This window comes from Dromiciops gliroides, chromosome 1, assembly GCF_019393635.1.
Source record: "Dromiciops gliroides isolate mDroGli1 chromosome 1, mDroGli1.pri, whole genome shotgun sequence".
Lineage (NCBI taxonomy): Eukaryota > Metazoa > Chordata > Mammalia > Microbiotheria > Microbiotheriidae > Dromiciops > Dromiciops gliroides.
In genome coordinates this window covers 468,874,954-468,882,760 of record NC_057861.1, presented here as the reverse complement: position 1 = coordinate 468,882,760, position 7,807 = coordinate 468,874,954, and the positions used below count along the sequence as shown (strand labels likewise).

The window sequence follows — 7,807 nt, the reverse complement described above, 5'->3', positions numbered from 1 at the left end:
GTTATTTTATCATTTTAAAATACTTTATGAATCAAACTATCAAAAGGAATTTTAAAGACTTAGTACAACAATAGCAAACTCTCATTTGGAGAAGCAAAAGACCAAGAAAGTAATAGGGGAATAATGAAAAATTTTTTGGAATGAATAGTGAAAAGCATCTTCAGACCTCAAACTATATTATAATGAGCAATGACCAAAACCATTTGTTATTCATAAATAGTAGACCACTGGAACCAACAAGACAAAAGAAAATCAGAAATAATGGAAATCAATAATCCAGTATTTGATAAACTGGAAAACATAAATTACTTAGGAAAGAATTCTCTGTTTGAAAAAAACTATAGGGAAAACCTAATAGTAGTGTGACAGAAACTAGGATATGATCAGCACCTTATACTGTATTCCACAATAACTTCAAAATGTATGTAAGTAAAGACCATACAATTTTTAAAAATTAGAAGGGAAACAGACCATATACCTATATGTAGGAAATAAATTCTTAAGTAAACAAGGAATAGAGGCAATTATAGACAATAACAGATAATTTTAACTAAATGGAATAGAAAAACTTTTTTAAAAGAAATGTCTGCAATGTGACCCTGGGCAAGTCACTTAACCTTCATTGCCCTACAAAAAAAAAAAAAAAAGTAATGTCTGTAGGATAAGAAGGATTAAAAAAGGGGTAGCTAGGTGGCGCAGTGGATAGAGCACTGGCCCTGGATTCAGGAGGACCTGAGTTCAAATCTGGGCATCAAACACTTAATTACTAGCTGTGTGACCCTAGGCAAGTCACTTAACCTCAATTGCCTCACCAAAAAAAAAAGAAGGATAAAAAAGAGAAAATTTCCAGTTTTCAAAAGAAAAAATGCAAACTGTTATCAACATGAAAAATGCTTCAATTCACTAATAATATGCCATTTATGAATTCTAATAAAAATTAGAAATATTGATAAGAAGAAATCTTATGGTTCTCTTCACACTCATCAAATTAACAAAGATGACAAAAGGTGAGAATAGTAAATATTGGAGGGTATGTGGAAAGACAGAAATGCTAATACATTGCTGATGATGCTGGTACCCTGATCAAAATTCCTGTGGGGCCGGAGACTAGGAAGAATCATGAATGTAATTGGAGAGTCTATTGATGAAAGGAAGCCAATCAAGGCCAAACAGTTTGCTGCTATTCATGCTGAGGCTCCTGAGTTCATAGAGATGAGTGTGGAGCAAGAAATCCTGGTCACTGGCATCAAAGTTGTGGATTTTTTGGTCTCCTGTGCCAAGGGTGGCAAAATTGGTGTGTTTGGTGGTGGTGGTGCGGATAAGATTGTATTGATTATGGAGCTAATCAACAATATTGCAAAGACCCATGGTGGTTATTCTGTGTTTGCTGGTGTTAGCGAACAGAAATGAGAAGGCAATGACTGGTACCACGAAATGATTGAGTCTGGTGTCATTAATCTGAAGGATACCACTTCCAAGGCAGCATTGGTATAGGGCCTCAGTGCTAGATGAATGAACAGACAGACAGACGAATGAACCACCTGGTGCTCAGGCTTAGATAGCCTTGACTGGCCTCACTGTGGCTGAATACTTCAGAGACCAAGAAGGTCAAGATGTACTGCTTTTCATTGATAATATCTTCCGATTCACTCAGGTTGGCTCAGAGGTGTCTGCTTTACTAGCTAGAATCCCCTCTGCTGTGGGTTACCAGCCCACCTTGGCCACTTATATGGGTACCATGCAGGAAAGAATACCACAACCAAGAAGGGTTCTATCACCTCTGTGCAGGCCATCTATATGCCCACTGATACCTTGACTGACTCTGCTCCTGCTACCACCTTTGCCCACTTGGATGCTACCACTGTACTCTCTCAGGCCATTGCTGAGCTGGGCATTTACCCTGCCATGAATCCTCTGGAGTCCACATCCCAAATCATGGAGCCCAACATTGTTGGAAATGAGCACTATGATGTTGCCCATGATGTGCAAAAGATTCTACAGGTCTATAAGTCTCTCCAGGACATCATTGCTGTCCTTGGTATGGAAGAGTTGTCTGAAGAAGACAACATGACAGAGTCTCAGGCCCAGAAAATCCAGCATTTCTTGTCACAGCCCTTCCAGGTTGCTGACGTATTCACAGGACACATGGGGAAATTGATACCCCTGAAAGAAACCATTGAGGGATTCCAACATATCTTGGCAGGTCAGTATGACTATCTCCCCGAACAGAACTTCTATATGGTAGGACCCACTAAAGAAGCTATGACAAAAGCTGAGAAGCTGGCTGAAGAGCACTCTTGAGGAGTCACCTTCATCTGCCACATATCCTTCAATTTCAGTTGTCTGAGCAAACTACACAAGGACTTTCATTGGAAAAGCTGTGTATTGTCTGAAGAATATTTAAACTTTTGAATAAAATGTACATCTCACAGCCAAAAAAAGAAAAAAGACTTCCAAAATCAAATAAGAGAGATGAAGGAAAAAATAGGGGGAAAATAAAAACAATCCAAGAAAATCAAGAAAATTATGAAAAGAAAGTAAACCAATTAGAAAAAAAATCTAAAAACTTAAAGAAGAAAACAACTCCTTGAAAACTAGAATTGGGCAAGGGGAAGCTAATGATATTATAAGACACCAAGAAATAATAAAAACAAAATTAAAAGAATGAAAAAAATTGAAAAGAATGTGAAGCATCTTATTAAAAAAAAAACCAACTGATCTGGAGAACAGATTGAGGAGAGACAATATAAGAATTATTGGATTACCTGAAAGGTATGATCCAAAAATTAGTCTCGATACATTATAGGAAATTATTAAGGAAGACTGCCCTGAAGTTCTAGAACAAGAGGGTACAGCAGAAATAGAAAGAAAAAATCCATAGACCAGCACCTGAAACAGATCCCAGGATGAAAATTTACAGGAGTATCATAGTCAAGTTTTTAAAATCCCAGGTTAGGGAAAAAATATTACAAGCAAAAAGAAAAAAAAGACAATTTAAATACTGTAAAGCTACAATCAGGACAACACAAGACCTAGCAGCTTCTACATTAAAATACCAAAGGGCTTAGAACATTATATTTCAAAAAACAAAAGAGTTGTGGTAATGACCAAAAGTAACTCACCCAGCAAAGCTCAGTATACTCCTGAATGTAAAAAGAATGACCATTTAATGAACTGAAATTTTCAGGTATTTGTGACAAAGAGAAGAGAACTCAATGGAAAATTTTACAAATAAAATCCAGGAAGTACTCTATCTGTTCAACCATTCTTCAATTCAAGACATCCCCTAAATTTCTAATTCTTTGTCAACACAAAAAGAGTTGCTATAAATATTTTTATACACATAGATTCTTTTCCTTTTTCTTTGATCTTGTTGGGGTACAAACCTAGGAGTGGTATTGCTGGGTCAAGACATATGCACAGTTTTATAGCCCTTTGGGCCCAATTTCCAAATTGATTTCCAGAATGGCTAGACCAACTCACAACTCTGCTAATTGCTTATTAGCGTACCTGTTTTCCTACATCCCCTCCAAAACTTATAATTTCTGTCATGTTAGCCAATTTGATAGATGATGTCGTACCTCAGAGTTTTTTAAATTTGTCTTTCTCTAATGAAGTGATTTAGACTATTTTTCCTATGACCATAGATAACTTTGATTTCTTCTTCTGAAAAGTGCCTATTTCTATCGTTTGACCATTTATCAGTTGGCATCTCTTTCTCACCAGGTCTTCAGTCCCTTTATTGCCTTGAGTTCTGCTGCTACCCCACAGCAAATGGCACTACTGCCATGTTGTTCTATATCCCCAATGTCCAGAGACCTCTCTGTCCTCTTGAGCTGCCATGGGCTAGAAAAATGACTGACTGACTTTTTGTTGACTTTTCTGCTCAGATTTCAGTTTGGCATATATTTTTAACTTATTTTAGAGGAGGAACAGTTTAGAACATTTTAGCAAGGAAGCTGGCTTGACTCCACCATCTTGACTCTCAGGTTAGGGTGATTGATTTATCCACCCCTTCCACCTTTACATATAACTGCTTAGCCCAATTTGTTTCTAATATTAGGAACAATGAAATGAAATGAATTTTCAAATGAAAATGTTGTGATAATGAAGTTTTTATAATACTCAAATCCTGTTTTATGCCTTAGTGCCTTATGAAGGTGACCTTGGTTTAATAAAGATTGCATCTGTAAAATGTGAGCAAGGCAATACCTCACATGTATGGCTATGCTAGATATGGATTCAGTGATGGACTGTATGTCTTTTGTCTTGGCACAAACAATCTTTAATAAATGCACTGATAATACTTATTTCCAGAGTGTTGGCAACCAGAGGCTGAATACTTTTGATCTCTGAAATTCATAAAGATATTTTACCTAAGGACTGCCTGAAGTTAATCTCTATTCTCTCACAGTGCCAATAGGGACTGCTGTGAACCATAATACTTCAGAGAAAATCTGGAACAAGAGAAGATTTTTTACAGCCTTAACAGGATATAGGTGATTATGATAGTTACATTCATCCTGGTAGAACCCCCCAACTTGGGATACTTCAGCTTTATGAAACTCCATTTCCATAAATAGAAAGCTGGCTTTGTCTCCTCCTGTAGCTTTTATAAGATATCTGAGGTGGAGTGGTTTCAGGTTTCCTCAAGGCTGCTATTCAACCTAGAGTCTTTTCAACTTCTGGACAGTGACATACTAAAAGTTGACTTTGTTCTTTATTGAGGCAAGGTTCTAGATATATTGGACTCATTTATTTAGCCATACAGGACTGGCTTCAGCCCACCATAGTATATTTTGAATTAGCATGCTGGAAAACTTTTGATAATATTATTGTGTAATTATGAACTGCATGGAATCGTTTGCTCATATTGTCTTTTGATTTTATTGATTATATCCTCATTTGGTACCGTTTGCTAAGGAGTATCATGAGAATAATGACTTTTTATCTATTTTATCCTTTTATAAATAAGGACACTAAGGTTCAAAATTTTAAGTACCTTTTCCTAAGTCAATTAATGGCAAGTAGTGGCAGAATAGGAACTAGAATCCAGTTTTATCACACTAACACCCTAGAAATCTGGAACCTCCTGACGGGCAGGGTCTATGCCATCTTCATCTCATGCTCCTCATCCTCCTTCTTCTACTTCACTTACTTCTTTTCTTTGTCCTGCTCATCTTATAGCATCTAAAACAGTTCTGAATAGATTATGTATTCAGTAAAAAATTTAATTTAATTTGTGTGAAGTGCTAGTGGTAATATCACATCCTTCTTTTATACAGATTAAATATTTTCCACCCTGTACTTTAGTAAAGCAATTTTAAAAAACATTTTTGAAAGTAAGCACCATTTCAAATAAGACACAACATGGAAAAAATGCTGCCAAATAAGCAATTTTAGAAAGAACATAAAAAAGTGAATAAGCAAACAGAAACTGGAACAAATACTCTTTCATTTTCCAACTGGATGTGAGTTCCCTAGAGAAGGTCAGAGCTACACTGATAAAAATGTCATAAATGATTTCCATGACACCTTTGTATATATTTCAGGGCAATAATCTAGAGACTAAGATCTTCCAAAGACCTTCTGACACATTCTGACTTTTCAAAAATAATTTTAAACAATAAGTCTCAAATAGAATTAAAAGGGGCCAGGAAAGAATTAAATATAAACACACGAATTTGAGATACAATAAAAATAAAATAATGAGAACATGTTCTGTCAAAATTAGCACAGTTTAGAAGCAACGACCTTTCTATGTAATGCACCACACTTTTTCCTAAAATTATAACAATTTTATTGGTTGTCTGGCTTTCAGACATTAGCCACATTAAATTGATTTTACTATAGTTTGGATAATGATTAACCCCTTGGCAGATTCTATTATTTTAGTGTTTTAAATATGCCTAAGCAATTCAGAAACTCTCCATACAGTAAAATAGGAGACTAAGAGAGATGTGTTTTGTCCTTATGAATTAAGTTCCTATGCATTTGAGAATAATTTCCAAAGAGACAATTTTGAACTCTTTAAGATATATAGTATATTTCTGAGTCATTGTGTAAAAATCAAATAAAGAAGGAAGTGTGGAAACAAGTGATAGATTTACTATTTTTACAATGTAAATTATGTATAACTAATATCTTTCTGGTGATTCTGTATCATTTAGTTATTGGAGATGGTAATGTAGGCCTAAAGGGTATTTAGCCTTATACTTTGTTAGAAAGAGAGCTAGAAATAGAGTAACTGACAAAGGCAGAACTGAGAGCTCTGTGACATGTCTTTCATTAGGTGCTGCCTCTGGTTCTTATTAAACAAGAGGGAAAGAGTATATGCAGAAGCACATTGTCACACACAGACAGCACCAGCCACAGTTGGAAATCATACAAAATTCATTCAACTGACATTAAAAGAGATTTAAATAATACTTCAGGTAAAAAACGTTAGTGGGGGGAAAGGATGATAGCAATGGAAACTTTGGGTAAATTGCAAGTGAATATACTTTTACTTTAATTTATCATTCTCCAGGTTGTTGCTGTTGTTTGTCCTTCATTCTCAAAGAGGACCATGGCATCAGGAGGTAATGTCATGACTTGAAGTGAACTGGATTTAAATGAGGAAGGGTTGTGCAAAGTCACCAGATTCAGTCTCTACTCCAGAGCCATCTAGGTCCAGTGGCAAGATATACATCAGGACAATTGGAGATGGCCCCAGATATTTGAGGCAATTGGGGTAAAGTGACACCCATGTTCATACAGTTGGTGTCTAAGATTGGATTTGAACTCAGGTTCTTCTGACTCCAGGGCCAGTGCTCTATCCACTGCACTACCTAGCTGCCCTATACTCCAGAGAGCAATAAATTAATATTCCTAGTTCATTTCTCTCTTTTTGCTTTCCTGGAGTAAAGGCCAAAGTAACTCAAATTTCTGTCTCCCTCTTTCTAACTCCCCTCTTGTTCTGTCATATTAATAAAATAGCAGAAATTTCCCTTATCATCTCATTTGTTCCCATCTCAGCTTGATCTAGGGAATTATTTGGGGGAGGGGGTTAATTTCTCTTGTAATCTCAAACCTTTCACATAAAGACTTGGACAAACATCATAGTAAATACATATATAGTTCACTTAACAACTTTGAGTTCCATAGAAGCACAAATAAGCTTTTTGTGTTTGTTTGTTTTGTGGGGCAATGAGGGTTAAGTGACTTCCCCAGGGTCACACAGCCAGCAAGTATCAAGTATCTGAGGCCAGATCTGAACTCAGGTTCTCCTGACTCCAGGGCTGGTGCTTTATCTACTGCGCCACCTAGCTGCCCCCCACAAATAAGGTTTTAAAGGAACGATCTTCCAATTACAAATTGCAAAAACACTGTAGATGGTGGTATTGGTTTCCTTTTATTTTTCTTTCCTACTCCTCTAATCTTTCTTTCATTAGTTGAAAAAGGGGAATGGAAGAAAGTGGTAGGACAAGCAAATAAGGAACAGGTAGTGGGATCACCCAGGCTATGTTCCCTGAAAGAAGGGAAACTAAAGGGAGGAATTGACTGGTTACCATGTGTTACACAGCCCACACATCTGCTGTTTCTTCCGGATCTACTTGCAGAAGCCTCAGACCAGTTTGAGTCCACATGTTCACACTTCCATTTTATCACTGCCTCAATGCCATCCCCATCTCGTTAACTTCTTTCTCATAACTGTCAGGCAAGTAATCACAATCAGCCATCATTCCACTCCCCACTTGGTTAGCAAAGATGAAGTCCAGAACAAACAGATTCTGACTTTTTTTAATGCGATGTTTCTGAGAAGTTT

At 36.6% G+C, this 7,807-nt stretch overlaps 1 pseudogene; it reads left to right on the top strand.

Annotated features, from left to right (window-relative positions):
* Positions 1 to 1,058: 1,058 nt before the first annotated feature.
* Positions 1,059 to 2,301, top strand: LOC122750496 (annotated as a pseudogene).
* The last annotated feature ends 5,506 nt before the right edge of the window (positions 2,302 to 7,807 follow it).